Consider the following 17848-nt stretch of genomic DNA (forward strand, 5'->3'; position numbering starts at 1 on the left):
AAATGTAGGGACGACAGTACATTCCATCACATCCATCTAGTGTACACAGGTAGGTCCATTGTGGCGGGCAGGCGAGCGGGCGGGCTGCTTTATTGGCTGTTTGCTGTTCCCCTACTCCACTCCACTATTTGACTGTTGTGCTGCATCAATCAATCAATCAATCAATCAATCAATCAATCAATCAATCAATCAATCAGTGGCTGGCTCAGGTGCAGCTCTTTAACTTACCTAAAAGGGAGGGCGGAGAGAAGACAAGGAAGGTGAATGAGGTGTTCCAATGTGAAATGCCGGAAACACAGAAACACAGACGACACACAACAAGAGGTGGCAATCTATTCATTAATTGCATTTAATCAATGAGCTCATTATCACTCATGCATTGTCCAACAGGTGTTGAAATAATGGGATTAAAAGGGGAGATCCCTTCAGAAAGACAGAAACAATAGCAAAGACAAAAAACACTTTTGGAATCTGCTTTTAGTCAACACATAAGGAAAGGGTGCACCGGTCCTGGAAATACTGCAATACCAGGTCAATGCGTGGAGTGGACAGAGCAAGCTCTATTTCCATCTCCCTGTTCTAAAAATCCATTTAATATATGGTCCCCAGATAGGGGACGTATCAGATATTAAACTGATAAGAACAGATACTACACTTGATCTTAGCCAAAAGGCCGAGAAGCGATAACCCGAACGGGCCGCGCGTTGCCCGAGCCTGCCCGATACTGCTGTTCAGCCCTTGCAGCGATTCAGCCTACTTCTAGGCAATTCCATGGGGCCCTGCAGGCTCACACACTCACAGCTACACGGGAGGTGAATAAAGGCCGGAGAGGAAGCCAGACAGGATTTGCTTCTTTTGCTTGCACCACAATGCAGTGCTGAAAGAGGAGGAATCTACATAAAAACGCCTTCCTGGCAACGCCCAAATGCCCTGCTGCCATGCAGATAAACACTGGCAGCGGCAGCAAGTGCATGCCCACAGCCACCCCTTGTTCCTTCACACCTTGTATCAGCTGTAATCCAGTCCAGTCCAGTGCTGCCTGCTGAGCAGCACTGACCAACACTGCCTGGGCCCAGGCTTTTATCTCTGAGGCCCCATTATGATGTCAGAAAGCTGGCTCTGGAATCCTGAGGGCTCCACTATGACACGTGCAAAGTTCCGTCTGAACTTTATATAAGACGGTGAGGCTCAGTCAGTCACTCAGTGTTGCCTGAGAGGGCAACACTGCAACAGCCGGCCGCCAGGCTGTCTTTTTTTTGCACAGCTAGTTGCCTCCAGGAGGCCACAAGAGGGAGACAAGGGACTGCAAAATGGAAAATAGGCATCCACCAACTTTACAGACAACTTCTCCTTGCTCCTACAACCTCCATCCTTGCACAGTTTGTTATTCTTCTAGGTAACATAGTAACAAATCCAAATTGCTGCTCTCTTTGTAGGCAAGCAAGGCTTTGTTGCAACTGCAATTCTTACTTCTTCTTGAAATGTAGGGACGACAGTACATTCCATCACATCCATCTAGTGTACACAGGTAGGTCCATTGTGGCGGGCAGGCGAGCGAGCGGGCGGGCTGCTTTATTGGCTGTTTGCTGTTCCCCTACTCCACTCCACTATTTGACTGTTGTGCTGCATCAATCAATCAATCAATCAATCAATCAATCAATCAATCAATCAATCAGTGGCTGGCTCAGGTGCAGCTCTTTAACTTACCTAAAAGGGAGGGCGGAGAGAAGACAAGGAAGGTGAATGAGGTGTTCCAATGTGAAATGCCGGAAACACAGAAACACAGACGACACACAACAAGAGGTGGCAATCTATTCATTAATTGCATTTAATCAATGAGCTCATTATCACTCATGCATTGTCCAACAGGTGTTGAAATAATGGGATTAAAAGGGGAGATCCCTTCAGAAAGACAGAAACAATAGCAAAGACAAAAAACACTTTTGGAATCTGCTTTTAGTCAACACATAAGGAAAGGGTGCACCGGTCCTGGAAATACTGCAATACCAGGTCAATGCGTGGAGTGGACAGAGCAAGCTCTATTTCCATCTCCCTGTTCTAAAAATCCATTTAATATATGGTCCCCAGATAGGGGACGTATCAGATATTAAACTGATAAGAACAGATACTACACTTGATCTTAGCCAAAAGGCCGAGAAGCGATAACCCGAACGGGCCGCGCGTTGCCCGAGCCTGCCCGATACTGCTGTTCAGCCCTTGCAGCGATTCAGCCTACTTCTAGGCAATTCCATGGGGCCCTGCAGGCTCACACACTCACAGCTACACGGGAGGTGAATAAAGGCCGGAGAGGAAGCCAGACAGGATTTGCTTCTTTTGCTTGCACCACAATGCAATGCTGAAAGAGGAGGAATCTACATAAAAACGCCTTCCTGGCAACGCCCAAATGCCCTGCTGCCATGCAGATAAACACTGGCAGCGGCAGCAAGTGCATGCCCACAGCCACCCCTTGTTCCTTCACACCTTGTATCAGCTGTAATCCAGTCCAGTCCAGTGCTGCCTGCTGAGCAGCACTGACCAACACTGCCTGGGCCCAGGCTTTTATCTCTGAGGCCCCATTATGATGTCAGAAAGCTGGCTCTGGAATCCTGAGGGCTCCACTATGACACGTGCAAAGTTCCGTCTGAACTTTATATAAGACGGTGAGGCTCAGTCAGTCACTCAGTGTTGCCTGAGAGGGCAACACTGCAACAGCCGGCCGCCAGGCTGTCTTTTTTTTGCACAGCTAGTTGCCTCCAGGAGGCCACAAGAGGGAGACAAGGGACTGCAAAATGGAAAATAGGCATCCACCAACTTTACAGACAACTTCTCCTTGCTCCTACAACCTCCATCCTTGCACAGTTTGTTATTCTTCTAGGTAACATAGTAACAAATCCAAATTGCTGCTCTCTTTGTAGGCAAGCAAGGCTTTGTTGCAACTGCAATTCTTACTTCTTCTTGAAATGTAGGGACGACAGTACATTCCATCACATCCATCTAGTGTACACAGGTAGGTCCATTGTGGCGGGCAGGCGAGCGGGCGGGCTGCTTTATTGGCTGTTTGCTGTTCCCCTACTCCACTCCACTATTTGACTGTTGTGCTGCATCAATCAATCAATCAATCAATCAATCAATCAATCAATCAATCAATCAATCAGTGGCTGGCTCAGGTGCAGCTCTTTAACTTACCTAAAAGGGAGGGCGGAGAGAAGACAAGGAAGGTGAATGAGGTGTTCCAATGTGAAATGCCGGAAACACAGAAACACAGACGACACACAACAAGAGGTGGCAATCTATTCATTAATTGCATTTAATCAATGAGCTCATTATCACTCATGCATTGTCCAACAGGTGTTGAAATAATGGGATTAAAAGGGGAGATCCCTTCAGAAAGACAGAAACAATAGCAAAGACAAAAAACACTTTTGGAATCTGCTTTTAGTCAACACATAAGGAAAGGGTGCACCGGTCCTGGAAATACTGCAATACCAGGTCAATGCGTGGAGTGGACAGAGCAAGCTCTATTTCCATCTCCCTGTTCTAAAAATCCATTTAATATATGGTCCCCAGATAGGGGACGTATCAGATATTAAACTGATAAGAACAGATACTACACTTGATCTTAGCCAAAAGGCCGAGAAGCGATAACCCGAACGGGCCGCGCGTTGCCCGAGCCTGCCCGATACTGCTGTTCAGCCCTTGCAGCGATTCAGCCTACTTCTAGGCAATTCCATGGGGCCCTGCAGGCTCACACACTCACAGCTACACGGGAGGTGAATAAAGGCCGGAGAGGAAGCCAGACAGGATTTGCTTCTTTTGCTTGCACCACAATGCAGTGCTGAAAGAGGAGGAATCTACATAAAAACGCCTTCCTGGCAACGCCCAAATGCCCTGCTGCCATGCAGATAAACACTGGCAGCGGCAGCAAGTGCATGCCCACAGCCACCCCTTGTTCCTTCACACCTTGTATCAGCTGTAATCCAGTCCAGTCCAGTGCTGCCTGCTGAGCAGCACTGACCAACACTGCCTGGGCCCAGGCTTTTATCTCTGAGGCCCCATTATGATGTCAGAAAGCTGGCTCTGGAATCCTGAGGGCTCCACTATGACACGTGCAAAGTTCCGTCTGAACTTTATATAAGACGGTGAGGCTCAGTCAGTCACTCAGTGTTGCCTGAGAGGGCAACACTGCAACAGCCGGCCGCCAGGCTGTCTTTTTTTTGCACAGCTAGTTGCCTCCAGGAGGCCACAAGAGGGAGACAAGGGACTGCAAAATGGAAAATAGGCATCCACCAACTTTACAGACAACTTCTCCTTGCTCCTACAACCTCCATCCTTGCACAGTTTGTTATTCTTCTAGGTAACATAGTAACAAATCCAAATTGCTGCTCTCTTTGTAGGCAAGCAAGGCTTTGTTGCAACTGCAATTCTTACTTCTTCTTGAAATGTAGGGACGACAGTACATTCCATCACATCCATCTAGTGTACACAGGTAGGTCCATTGTGGCGGGCAGGCGAGCGGGCGGGCTGCTTTATTGGCTGTTTGCTGTTCCCCTACTCCACTCCACTATTTGACTGTTGTGCTGCATCAATCAATCAATCAATCAATCAATCAATCAATCAATCAGTATCAATCAATCAGTGGCTGGCTCAGGTGCAGCTCTTTAACTTACCTAAAAGGGAGGGCGGAGAGAAGACAAGGAAGGTGAATGAGGTGTTCCAATGTGAAATGCCGGAAACACAGAAACACAGACGACACACAACAAGAGGTGGCAATCTATTCATTAATTGCATTTAATCAATGAGCTCATTATCACTCATGCATTGTCCAACAGGTGTTGAAATAATGGGATTAAAAGGGGAGATCCCTTCAGAAAGACAGAAACAATAGCAAAGACAAAAAACACTTTTGGAATCTGCTTTTAGTCAACACATAAGGAAAGGGTGCACCGGTCCTGGAAATACTGCAATACCAGGTCAATGCGTGGAGTGGACAGAGCAAGCTCTATTTCCATCTCCCTGTTCTAAAAATCCATTTAATATATGGTCCCCAGATAGGGGACGTATCAGATATTAAACTGATAAGAACAGATACTACACTTGATCTTAGCCAAAAGGCCGAGAAGCGATAACCCGAACGGGCCGCGCGTTGCCCGAGCCTGCCCGATACTGCTGTTCAGCCCTTGCAGCGATTCAGCCTACTTCTAGGCAATTCCATGGGGCCCTGCAGGCTCACACACTCACAGCTACACGGGAGGTGAATAAAGGCCGGAGAGGAAGCCAGACAGGATTTGCTTCTTTTGCTTGCACCACAATGCAGTGCTGAAAGAGGAGGAATCTACATAAAAACGCCTTCCTGGCAACGCCCAAATGCCCTGCTGCCATGCAGATAAACACTGGCAGCGGCAGCAAGTGCATGCCCACAGCCACCCCTTGTTCCTTCACACCTTGTATCAGCTGTAATCCAGTCCAGTCCAGTGCTGCCTGCTGAGCAGCACTGACCAACACTGCCTGGGCCCAGGCTTTTATCTCTGAGGCCCCATTATGATGTCAGAAAGCTGGCTCTGGAATCCTGAGGGCTCCACTATGACACGTGCAAAGTTCCGTCTGAACTTTATATAAGACGGTGAGGCTCAGTCAGTCACTCAGTGTTGCCTGAGAGGGCAACACTGCAACAGCCGGCCGCCAGGCTGTCTTTTTTTTGCACAGCTAGTTGCCTCCAGGAGGCCACAAGAGGGAGACAAGGGACTGCAAAATGGAAAATAGGCATCCACCAACTTTACAGACAACTTCTCCTTGCTCCTACAACCTCCATCCTTGCACAGTTTGTTATTCTTCTAGGTAACATAGTAACAAATCCAAATTGCTGCTCTCTTTGTAGGCAAGCAAGGCTTTGTTGCAACTGCAATTCTTACTTCTTCTTGAAATGTAGGGACGACAGTACATTCCATCACATCCATCTAGTGTACACAGGTAGGTCCATTGTGGCGGGCAGGCGAGCGGGCGGGCTGCTTTATTGGCTGTTTGCTGTTCCCCTACTCCACTCCACTATTTGACTGTTGTGCTGCATCAATCAATCAATCAATCAATCAATCAATCAATCAATCAGTGGCTGGCTCAGGTGCAGCTCTTTAACTTACCTAAAAGGGAGGGCGGAGAGAAGACAAGGAAGGTGAATGAGGTGTTCCAATGTGAAATGCCGGAAACACAGAAACACAGACGACACACAACAAGAGGTGGCAATCTATTCATTAATTGCATTTAATCAATGAGCTCATTATCACTCATGCATTGTCCAACAGGTGTTGAAATAATGGGATTAAAAGGGGAGATCCCTTCAGAAAGACAGAAACAATAGCAAAGACAAAAAACACTTTTGGAATCTGCTTTTAGTCAACACATAAGGAAAGGGTGCACCGGTCCTGGAAATACTGCAATACCAGGTCAATGCGTGGAGTGGACAGAGCAAGCTCTATTTCCATCTCCCTGTTCTAAAAATCCATTTAATATATGGTCCCCAGATAGGGGACGTATCAGATATTAAACTGATAAGAACAGATACTACACTTGATCTTAGCCAAAAGGCCGAGAAGCGATAACCCGAACGGGCCGCGCGTTGCCCGAGCCTGCCCGATACTGCTGTTCAGCCCTTGCAGCGATTCAGCCTACTTCTAGGCAATTCCATGGGGCCCTGCAGGCTCACACACTCACAGCTACACGGGAGGTGAATAAAGGCCGGAGAGGAAGCCAGACAGGATTTGCTTCTTTTGCTTGCACCACAATGCAGTGCTGAAAGAGGAGGAATCTACATAAAAACGCCTTCCTGGCAACGCCCAAATGCCCTGCTGCCATGCAGATAAACACTGGCAGCGGCAGCAAGTGCATGCCCACAGCCACCCCTTGTTCCTTCACACCTTGTATCAGCTGTAATCCAGTCCAGTCCAGTGCTGCCTGCTGAGCAGCACTGACCAACACTGCCTGGGCCCAGGCTTTTATCTCTGAGGCCCCATTATGATGTCAGAAAGCTGGCTCTGGAATCCTGAGGGCTCCACTATGACACGTGCAAAGTTCCGTCTGAACTTTATATAAGACGGTGAGGCTCAGTCAGTCACTCAGTGTTGCCTGAGAGGGCAACACTGCAACAGCCGGCCGCCAGGCTGTCTTTTTTTTGCACAGCTAGTTGCCTCCAGGAGGCCACAAGAGGGAGACAAGGGACTGCAAAATGGAAAATAGGCATCCACCAACTTTACAGACAACTTCTCCTTGCTCCTACAACCTCCATCCTTGCACAGTTTGTTATTCTTCTAGGTAACATAGTAACAAATCCAAATTGCTGCTCTCTTTGTAGGCAAGCAAGGCTTTGTTGCAACTGCAATTCTTACTTCTTCTTGAAATGTAGGGACGACAGTACATTCCATCACATCCATCTAGTGTACACAGGTAGGTCCATTGTGGCGGGCAGGCGAGCGGGCGGGCTGCTTTATTGGCTGTTTGCTGTTCCCCTACTCCACTCCACTATTTGACTGTTGTGCTGCATCAATCAATCAATCAATTAATCAATCAATCAATCAATCAATCAATCAATCAATCAATCAATCAGTGGCTGGCTCAGGTGCAGCTCTTTAACTTACCTAAAAGGGAGGGCGGAGAGAAGACAAGGAAGGTGAATGAGGTGTTCCAATGTGAAATGCCGGAAACACAGAAACACAGACGACACACAACAAGAGGTGGCAATCTATTCATTAATTGCATTTAATCAATGAGCTCATTATCACTCATGCATTGTCCAACAGGTGTTGAAATAATGGGATTAAAAGGGGAGATCCCTTCAGAAAGACAGAAACAATAGCAAAGACAAAAAACACTTTTGGAATCTGCTTTTAGTCAACACATAAGGAAAGGGTGCACCGGTCCTGGAAATACTGCAATACCAGGTCAATGCGTGGAGTGGACAGAGCAAGCTCTATTTCCATCTCCCTGTTCTAAAAATCCATTTAATATATGGTCCCCAGATAGGGGACGTATCAGATATTAAACTGATAAGAACAGATACTACACTTGATCTTAGCCAAAAGGCCGAGAAGCGATAACCCGAACGGGCCGCGCGTTGCCCGAGCCTGCCCGATACTGCTGTTCAGCCCTTGCAGCGATTCAGCCTACTTCTAGGCAATTCCATGGGGCCCTGCAGGCTCACACACTCACAGCTACACGGGAGGTGAATAAAGGCCGGAGAGGAAGCCAGACAGGATTTGCTTCTTTTGCTTGCACCACAATGCAGTGCTGAAAGAGGAGGAATCTACATAAAAACGCCTTCCTGGCAACGCCCAAATGCCCTGCTGCCATGCAGATAAACACTGGCAGCGGCAGCAAGTGCATGCCCACAGCCACCCCTTGTTCCTTCACACCTTGTATCAGCTGTAATCCAGTCCAGTCCAGTGCTGCCTGCTGAGCAGCACTGACCAACACTGCCTGGGCCCAGGCTTTTATCTCTGAGGCCCCATTATGATGTCAGAAAGCTGGCTCTGGAATCCTGAGGGCTCCACTATGACACGTGCAAAGTTCCGTCTGAACTTTATATAAGACGGTGAGGCTCAGTCAGTCACTCAGTGTTGCCTGAGAGGGCAACACTGCAACAGCCGGCCGCCAGGCTGTCTTTTTTTTGCACAGCTAGTTGCCTCCAGGAGGCCACAAGAGGGAGACAAGGGACTGCAAAATGGAAAATAGGCATCCACCAACTTTACAGACAACTTCTCCTTGCTCCTACAACCTCCATCCTTGCACAGTTTGTTATTCTTCTAGGTAACATAGTAACAAATCCAAATTGCTGCTCTCTTTGTAGGCAAGCAAGGCTTTGTTGCAACTGCAATTCTTACTTCTTCTTGAAATGTAGGGACGACAGTACATTCCATCACATCCATCTAGTGTACACAGGTAGGTCCATTGTGGCGGGCAGGCGAGCGGGCGGGCTGCTTTATTGGCTGTTTGCTGTTCCCCTACTCCACTCCACTATTTGACTGTTGTGCTGCATCAATCAATCAATCAATCAATCAATCAATCAATCAATCAATCAATCAATCAATCAATCAGTGGCTGGCTCAGGTGCAGCTCTTTAACTTACCTAAAAGGGAGGGCGGAGAGAAGACAAGGAAGGTGAATGAGGTGTTCCAATGTGAAATGCCGCAAACACAGAAACACAGACGACACACAACAAGAGATGGCAATCTATTCATTAATTGCATTTAATCAATGAGCTCATTATCACTCATGCATTGTCCAACAGGTGTTGAAATAATGGGATTAAAAGGGGAGATCCCTTCAGAAAGACAGAAACAATAGCAAAGACAAAAAACACTTTTGGAATCTGCTTTTAGTCAACACATAAGGAAAGGGTGCACCGGTCCTGGAAATACTGCAATACCAGGTCAATGCGTGGAGTGGACAGAGCAAGCTCTATTTCCATCTCCCTGTTCTAAAAATCCATTTAATATATGGTCCCCAGATAGGGGACGTATCAGATATTAAACTGATAAGAACAGATACTACACTTGATCTTAGCCAAAAGGCCGAGAAGCGATAACCCGAACGGGCCGCGCGTTGCCCGAGCCTGCCCGATACTGCTGTTCAGCCCTTGCAGCGATTCAGCCTACTTCTAGGCAATTCCATGGGGCCCTGCAGGCTCACACACTCACAGCTACACGGGAGGTGAATAAAGGCCGGAGAGGAAGCCAGACAGGATTTGCTTCTTTTGCTTGCACCACAATGCAGTGCTGAAAGAGGAGGAATCTACATAAAAACGCCTTCCTGGCAACGCCCAAATGCCCTGCTGCCATGCAGATAAACACTGGCAGCGGCAGCAAGTGCATGCCCACAGCCACCCCTTGTTCCTTCACACCTTGTATCAGCTGTAATCCAGTCCAGTCCAGTGCTGCCTGCTGAGCAGCACTGACCAACACTGCCTGGGCCCAGGCTTTTATCTCTGAGGCCCCATTATGATGTCAGAAAGCTGGCTCTGGAATCCTGAGGGCTCCACTATGACACGTGCAAAGTTCCGTCTGAACTTTATATAAGACGGTGAGGCTCAGTCAGTCACTCAGTGTTGCCTGAGAGGGCAACACTGCAACAGCCGGCCGCCAGGCTGTCTTTTTTTTGCACAGCTAGTTGCCTCCAGGAGGCCACAAGAGGGAGACAAGGGACTGCAAAATGGAAAATAGGCATCCACCAACTTTACAGACAACTTCTCCTTGCTCCTACAACCTCCATCCTTGCACAGTTTGTTATTCTTCTAGGTAACATAGTAACAAATCCAAATTGCTGCTCTCTTTGTAGGCAAGCAAGGCTTTGTTGCAACTGCAATTCTTACTTCTTCTTGAAATGTAGGGACGACAGTACATTCCATCACATCCATCTAGTGTACACAGGTAGGTCCATTGTGGCGGGCAGGCAAGCGGGCGGGCTGCTTTATTGGCTGTTTGCTGTTCCCCTACTCCACTCCACTATTTGACTGTTGTGCTGCATCAATCAATCAATCAATCAATCAATCAATCAATCAATCAGTGGCTGGCTCAGGTGCAGCTCTTTAACTTACCTAAAAGGGAGGGCGGAGAGAAGACAAGGAAGGTGAATGAGGTGTTCCAATGTGAAATGCCGGAAACACAGAAACACAGACGACACACAACAAGAGGTGGCAATCTATTCATTAATTGCATTTAATCAATGAGCTCATTATCACTCATGCATTGTCCAACAGGTGTTGAAATAATGGGATTAAAAGGGGAGATCCCTTCAGAAAGACAGAAACAATAGCAAAGACAAAAAACACTTTTGGAATCTGCTTTTAGTCAACACATAAGGAAAGGGTGCACCGGTCCTGGAAATACTGCAATACCAGGTCAATGCGTGGAGTGGACAGAGCAAGCTCTATTTCCATCTCCCTGTTCTAAAAATCCATTTAATATATGGTCCCCAGATAGGGGACGTATCAGATATTAAACTGATAAGAACAGATACTACACTTGATCTTAGCCAAAAGGCCGAGAAGCGATAACCCGAACGGGCCGCGCGTTGCCCGAGCCTGCCCGATACTGCTGTTCAGCCCTTGCAGCGATTCAGCCTACTTCTAGGCAATTCCATGGGGCCCTGCAGGCTCACACACTCACAGCTACACGGGAGGTGAATAAAGGCCGGAGAGGAAGCCAGACAGGATTTGCTTCTTTTGCTTGCACCACAATGCAGTGCTGAAAGAGGAGGAATCTACATAAAAACGCCTTCCTGGCAACGCCCAAATGCCCTGCTGCCATGCAGATAAACACTGGCAGCGGCAGCAAGTGCATGCCCACAGCCACCCCTTGTTCCTTCACACCTTGTATCAGCTGTAATCCAGTCCAGTCCAGTGCTGCCTGCTGAGCAGCACTGACCAACACTGCCTGGGCCCAGGCTTTTATCTCTGAGGCCCCATTATGATGTCAGAAAGCTGGCTCTGGAATCCTGAGGGCTCCACTATGACACGTGCAAAGTTCCGTCTGAACTTTATATAAGACGGTGAGGCTCAGTCAGTCACTCAGTGTTGCCTGAGAGGGCAACACTGCAACAGCCGGCCGCCAGGCTGTCTTTTTTTTGCACAGCTAATTGCCTCCAGGAGGCCACAAGAGGGAGACAAGGGACTGCAAAATGGAAAATAGGCATCCACCAACTTTACAGACAACTTCTCCTTGCTCCTACAACCTCCATCCTTGCACAGTTTGTTATTCTTCTAGGTAACATAGTAACAAATCCAAATTGCTGCTCTCTTTGTAGGCAAGCAAGGCTTTGTTGCAACTGCAATTCTTACTTCTTCTTGAAATGTAGGGACGACAGTACATTCCATCACATCCATCTAGTGTACACAGGTAGGTCCATTGTGGCGGGCAGGCGAGCGGGCGGGCTGCTTTATTGGCTGTTTGCTGTTCCCCTACTCCACTCCACTATTTGACTGTTGTGCTGCATCAATCAATCAATCAATCAATCAATCAATCAATCAATCAATCAGTGGCTGGCTCAGGTGCAGCTCTTTAACTTACCTAAAAGGGAGGGCGGAGAGAAGACAAGGAAGGTGAATGAGGTGTTCCAATGTGAAATGCCGGAAACACAGAAACACAGACGACACACAACAAGAGGTGGCAATCTATTCATTAATTGCATTTAATCAATGAGCTCATTATCACTCATGCATTGTCCAACAGGTGTTGAAATAATGGGATTAAAAGGGGAGATCCCTTCAGAAAGACAGAAACAATAGCAAAGACAAAAAACACTTTTGGAATCTGCTTTTAGTCAACACATAAGGAAAGGGTGCACCGGTCCTGGAAATACTGCAATACCAGGTCAATGCGTGGAGTGGACAGAGCAAGCTCTATTTCCATCTCCCTGTTCTAAAAATCCATTTAATATATGGTCCCCAGATAGGGGACGTATCAGATATTAAACTGATAAGAACAGATACTACACTTGATCTTAGCCAAAAGGCCGAGAAGCGATAACCCGAACGGGCCGCGCGTTGCCCGAGCCTGCCCGATACTGCTGTTCAGCCCTTGCAGCGATTCAGCCTACTTCTAGGCAATTCCATGGGGCCCTGCAGGCTCACACACTCACAGCTACACGGGAGGTGAATAAAGGCCGGAGAGGAAGCCAGACAGGATTTGCTTCTTTTGCTTGCACCACAATGCAGTGCTGAAAGAGGAGGAATCTACATAAAAACGCCTTCCTGGCAACGCCCAAATGCCCTGCTGCCATGCAGATAAACACTGGCAGCGGCAGCAAGTGCATGCCCACAGCCACCCCTTGTTCCTTCACACCTTGTATCAGCTGTAATCCAGTCCAGTCCAGTGCTGCCTGCTGAGCAGCACTGACCAACACTGCCTGGGCCCAGGCTTTTATCTCTGAGGCCCCATTATGATGTCAGAAAGCTGGCTCTGGAATCCTGAGGGCTCCACTATGACACGTGCAAAGTTCCGTCTGAACTTTATATAAGACGGTGAGGCTCAGTCAGTCACTCAGTGTTGCCTGAGAGGGCAACACTGCAACAGCCGGCCGCCAGGCTGTCTTTTTTTTGCACAGCTAGTTGCCTCCAGGAGGCCACAAGAGGGAGACAAGGGACTGCAAAATGGAAAATAGGCATCCACCAACTTTACAGACAACTTCTCCTTGCTCCTACAACCTCCATCCTTGCACAGTTTGTTATTCTTCTAGGTAACATAGTAACAAATCCAAATTGCTGCTCTCTTTGTAGGCAAGCAAGGCTTTGTTGCAACTGCAATTCTTACTTCTTCTTGAAATGTAGGGACGACAGTACATTCCATCACATCCATCTAGTGTACACAGGTAGGTCCATTGTGGCGGGCAGGCGAGCGGGCGGGCTGCTTTATTGGCTGTTTGCTGTTCCCCTACTCCACTCCACTATTTGACTGTTGTGCTGCATCAATCAATCAATCAATCAATCAATCAATCAATCAATCAATCAATCAATCAATCAATCAATCAGTGGCTGGCTCAGGTGCAGCTCTTTAACTTACCTAAAAGGGAGGGCGGAGAGAAGACAAGGAAGGTGAATGAGGTGTTCCAATGTGAAATGCCGGAAACACAGAAACACAGACGACACACAACAAGAGGTGGCAATCTATTCATTAATTGCATTTAATCAATGAGCTCATTATCACTCATGCATTGTCCAACAGGTGTTGAAATAATGGGATTAAAAGGGGAGATCCCTTCAGAAAGACAGAAACAATAGCAAAGACAAAAAACACTTTTGGAATCTGCTTTTAGTCAACACATAAGGAAAGGGTGCACCGGTCCTGGAAATACTGCAATACCAGGTCAATGCGTGGAGTGGACAGAGCAAGCTCTATTTCCATCTCCCTGTTCTAAAAATCCATTTAATATATGGTCCCCAGATAGGGGACGTATCAGATATTAAACTGATAAGAACAGATACTACACTTGATCTTAGCCAAATGGCCGAGAAGCGATAACCCGAACGGGCCGCGCGTTGCCCGAGCCTGCCCGATACTGCTGTTCAGCCCTTGCAGCGATTCAGCCTACTTCTAGGCAATTCCATGGGGCCCTGCAGGCTCACACACTCACAGCTACACGGGAGGTGAATAAAGGCCGGAGAGGAAGCCAGACAGGATTTGCTTCTTTTGCTTGCACCACAATGCAGTGCTGAAAGAGGAGGAATCTACATAAAAACGCCTTCCTGGCAACGCCCAAATGCCCTGCTGCCATGCAGATAAACACTGGCAGCGGCAGCAAGTGCATGCCCACAGCCACCCCTTGTTCCTTCACACCTTGTATCAGCTGTAATCCAGTCCAGTCCAGTGCTGCCTGCTGAGCAGCACTGACCAACACTGCCTGGGCCCAGGCTTTTATCTCTGAGGCCCCATTATGATGTCAGAAAGCTGGCTCTGGAATCCTGAGGGCTCCACTATGACACGTGCAAAGTTCCGTCTGAACTTTATATAAGACGGTGAGGCTCAGTCAGTCACTCAGTGTTGCCTGAGAGGGCAACACTGCAACAGCCGGCCGCCAGGCTGTCTTTTTTTTGCACAGCTAGTTGCCTCCAGGAGGCCACAAGAGGGAGACAAGGGACTGCAAAATGGAAAATAGGCATCCACCAACTTTACAGACAACTTCTCCTTGCTCCTACAACCTCCATCCTTGCACAGTTTGTTATTCTTCTAGGTAACATAGTAACAAATCCAAATTGCTGCTCTCTTTGTAGGCAAGCAAGGCTTTGTTGCAACTGCAATTCTTACTTCTTCTTGAAATGTAGGGACGACAGTACATTCCATCACATCCATCTAGTGTACACAGGTAGGTCCATTGTGGCGGGCAGGCGAGCGGGCGGGCTGCTTTATTGGCTGTTTGCTGTTCCCCTACTCCACTCCACTATTTGACTGTTGTGCTGCATCAATCAATCAATCAATCAATCAATCAATCAATCAGTGGCTGGCTCAGGTGCAGCTCTTTAACTTACCTAAAAGGGAGGGCGGAGAGAAGACAAGGAAGGTGAATGAGGTGTTCCAATGTGAAATGCCGGAAACACAGAAACACAGACGACACACAACAAGAGGTGGCAATCTATTCATTAATTGCATTTAATCAATGAGCTCATTATCACTCATGCATTGTCCAACAGGTGTTGAAATAATGGGATTAAAAGGGGAGATCCCTTCAGAAAGACAGAAACAATAGCAAAGACAAAAAACACTTTTGGAATCTGCTTTTAGTCAACACATAAGGAAAGGGTGCACCGGTCCTGGAAATACTGCAATACCAGGTCAATGCGTGGAGTGGACAGAGCAAGCTCTATTTCCATCTCCCTGTTCTAAAAATCCATTTAATATATGGTCCCCAGATAGGGGACGTATCAGATATTAAACTGATAAGAACAGATACTACACTTGATCTTAGCCAAAAGGCCGAGAAGCGATAACCCGAACGGGCCGCGCGTTGCCCGAGCCTGCCCGATACTGCTGTTCAGCCCTTGCAGCGATTCAGCCTACTTCTAGGCAATTCCATGGGGCCCTGCAGGCTCACACACTCACAGCTACACGGGAGGTGAATAAAGGCCGGAGAGGAAGCCAGACAGGATTTGCTTCTTTTGCTTGCACCACAATGCAGTGCTGAAAGAGGAGGAATCTACATAAAAACGCCTTCCTGGCAACGCCCAAATGCCCTGCTGCCATGCAGATAAACACTGGCAGCGGCAGCAAGTGCATGCCCACAGCCACCCCTTGTTCCTTCACACCTTGTATCAGCTGTAATCCAGTCCAGTCCAGTGCTGCCTGCTGAGCAGCACTGACCAACACTGCCTGGGCCCAGGCTTTTATCTCTGAGGCCCCATTATGATGTCAGAAAGCTGGCTCTGGAATCCTGAGGGCTCCACTATGACACGTGCAAAGTTCCGTCTGAACTTTATATAAGACGGTGAGGCTCAGTCAGTCACTCAGTGTTGCCTGAGAGGGCAACACTGCAACAGCCGGCCGCCAGGCTGTCTTTTTTTTGCACAGCTAGTTGCCTCCAGGAGGCCACAAGAGGGAGACAAGGGACTGCAAAATGGAAAATAGGCATCCACCAACTTTACAGACAACTTCTCCTTGCTCCTACAACCTCCATCCTTGCACAGTTTGTTATTCTTCTAGGTAACATAGTAACAAATCCAAATTGCTGCTCTCTTTGTAGGCAAGCAAGGCTTTGTTGCAACTGCAATTCTTACTTCTTCTTGAAATGTAGGGACGACAGTACATTCCATCACATCCATCTAGTGTACACAGGTAGGTCCATTGTGGCGGGCAGGCGAGCGGGCGGGCTGCTTTATTGGCTGTTTGCTGTTCCCCTACTCCACTCCACTATTTGACTGTTGTGCTGCATCAATCAATCAATCAATCAATCAATCAATCAATCAATCAATCAATCAATCAGTGGCTGGCTCAGGTGCAGCTCTTTAACTTACCTAAAAGGGAGGGCGGAGAGAAGACAAGGAAGGTGAATGAGGTGTTCCAATGTGAAATGCCGGAAACACAGAAACACAGACGACACACAACAAGAGGTGGCAATCTATTCATTAATTGCATTTAATCAATGAGCTCATTATCACTCATGCATTGTCCAACAGGTGTTGAAATAATGGGATTAAAAGGGGAGATCCCTTCAGAAAGACAGAAACAATAGCAAAGACAAAAAACACTTTTGGAATCTGCTTTTAGTCAACACATAAGGAAAGGGTGCACCGGTCCTGGAAATACTGCAATACCAGGTCAATGCGTGGAGTGGACAGAGCAAGCTCTATTTCCATCTCCCTGTTCTAAAAATCCATTTAATATATGGTCCCCAGATAGGGGACGTATCAGATATTAAACTGATAAGAACAGATACTACACTTGATCTTAGCCAAAAGGCCGAGAAGCGATAACCCGAACGGGCCGCGCGTTGCCCGAGCCTGCCCGATACTGCTGTTCAGCCCTTGCAGCAATTCAGCCTACTTCTAGGCAATTCCATGGGGCCCTGCAGGCTCACACACTCACAGCTACACGGGAGGTGAATAAAGGCCGGAGAGGAAGCCAGACAGGATTTGCTTCTTTTGCTTGCACCACAATGCAGTGCTGAAAGAGGAGGAATCTACATAAAAACGCCTTCCTGGCAACGCCCAAATGCCCTGCTGCCATGCAGATAAACACTGGCAGCGGCAGCAAGTGCATGCCCACAGCCACCCCTTGTTCCTTCACACCTTGTATCAGCTGTAATCCAGTCCAGTCCAGTGCTGCCTGCTGAGCAGCACTGACCAACACTGCCTGGGCCCAGGCTTTTATCTCTGAGGCCCCATTATGATGTCAGAAAGCTGGCTCTGGAATCCTGAGGGCTCCACTATGACACGTGCAAAGTTCCGTCTGAACTTTATATAAGACGGTGAGGCTCAGTCAGTCACTCAGTGTTGCCTGAGAGGGCAACACTGCAACAGCCGGCCGCCAGGCTGTCTTTTTTTTGCACAGCTAGTTGCCTCCAGGAGGCCACAAGAGGGAGACAAGGGACTGCAAAATGGAAAATAGGCATCCACCAACTTTACAGACAACTTCTCCTTGCTCCTACAACCTCCATCCTTGCACAGTTTGTTATTCTTCTAGGTAACATAGTAACAAATCCAAATTGCTGCTCTCTTTGTAGGCAAGCAAGGCTTTGTTGCAACTGCAATTCTTACTTCTTCTTGAAATGTAGGGACGACAGTACATTCCATCACATCCATCTAGTGTACACAGGTAGGTCCATTGTGGCGGGCAGGCGAGCGGGCGGGCTGCTTTATTGGCTGTTTGCTGTTCCCTAC

The 17848-nt window shown here is 47.8% G+C and overlaps 12 non-coding genes across 12 annotated transcripts; all 12 read right to left on the reverse strand.

Annotated features, from left to right (window-relative positions):
• Positions 1-494: 494 nt before the first annotated feature.
• LOC142690113 (U2 spliceosomal RNA) lies at positions 495-685 on the reverse strand. Its single transcript, XR_012858920.1, has one exon. It is a non-coding gene; the product is annotated as a U2 spliceosomal RNA (small nuclear RNA).
• A 1288-nt stretch (positions 686-1973) lies between these two features.
• On the reverse strand, positions 1974-2164 carry LOC142690114 (U2 spliceosomal RNA). Its single transcript, XR_012858921.1, has one exon. It is a non-coding gene; the product is annotated as a U2 spliceosomal RNA (small nuclear RNA).
• A 1288-nt stretch (positions 2165-3452) lies between these two features.
• LOC142690115 (U2 spliceosomal RNA) lies at positions 3453-3643 on the reverse strand. Its single transcript, XR_012858922.1, has one exon. It is a non-coding gene; the product is annotated as a U2 spliceosomal RNA (small nuclear RNA).
• A 1290-nt stretch (positions 3644-4933) lies between these two features.
• On the reverse strand, positions 4934-5124 carry LOC142690116 (U2 spliceosomal RNA). Its single transcript, XR_012858923.1, has one exon. It is a non-coding gene; the product is annotated as a U2 spliceosomal RNA (small nuclear RNA).
• A 1276-nt stretch (positions 5125-6400) lies between these two features.
• On the reverse strand, positions 6401-6591 carry LOC142690117 (U2 spliceosomal RNA). The gene has a single exon (XR_012858924.1). It is a non-coding gene; the product is annotated as a U2 spliceosomal RNA (small nuclear RNA).
• A 1300-nt stretch (positions 6592-7891) lies between these two features.
• On the reverse strand, positions 7892-8082 carry LOC142690118 (U2 spliceosomal RNA). The gene has a single exon (XR_012858925.1). It is a non-coding gene; the product is annotated as a U2 spliceosomal RNA (small nuclear RNA).
• Positions 8083-9378: 1296 nt separating this feature from the next.
• Positions 9379-9569, reverse strand: LOC142690120 (U2 spliceosomal RNA). Its single transcript, XR_012858926.1, has one exon. It is a non-coding gene; the product is annotated as a U2 spliceosomal RNA (small nuclear RNA).
• A 1276-nt stretch (positions 9570-10845) lies between these two features.
• Positions 10846-11036, reverse strand: LOC142690122 (U2 spliceosomal RNA). The gene has a single exon (XR_012858928.1). It is a non-coding gene; the product is annotated as a U2 spliceosomal RNA (small nuclear RNA).
• A 1280-nt stretch (positions 11037-12316) lies between these two features.
• LOC142690123 (U2 spliceosomal RNA) lies at positions 12317-12507 on the reverse strand. Its single transcript, XR_012858929.1, has one exon. It is a non-coding gene; the product is annotated as a U2 spliceosomal RNA (small nuclear RNA).
• A 1300-nt stretch (positions 12508-13807) lies between these two features.
• LOC142690328 (U2 spliceosomal RNA) lies at positions 13808-13998 on the reverse strand. The gene has a single exon (XR_012859115.1). It is a non-coding gene; the product is annotated as a U2 spliceosomal RNA (small nuclear RNA).
• A 1272-nt stretch (positions 13999-15270) lies between these two features.
• On the reverse strand, positions 15271-15461 carry LOC142690124 (U2 spliceosomal RNA). The gene has a single exon (XR_012858930.1). It is a non-coding gene; the product is annotated as a U2 spliceosomal RNA (small nuclear RNA).
• Positions 15462-16749: 1288 nt separating this feature from the next.
• On the reverse strand, positions 16750-16940 carry LOC142690125 (U2 spliceosomal RNA). The gene has a single exon (XR_012858931.1). It is a non-coding gene; the product is annotated as a U2 spliceosomal RNA (small nuclear RNA).
• Positions 16941-17848: the final 908 nt, after the last annotated feature.

The sequence above is a fragment of the Rhinoderma darwinii genome, assembly GCF_050947455.1.
Source record: "Rhinoderma darwinii isolate aRhiDar2 chromosome 5 unlocalized genomic scaffold, aRhiDar2.hap1 SUPER_5_unloc_33, whole genome shotgun sequence".
NCBI classification, from domain to species: Eukaryota; Metazoa; Chordata; class Amphibia; order Anura; family Rhinodermatidae; genus Rhinoderma; species Rhinoderma darwinii.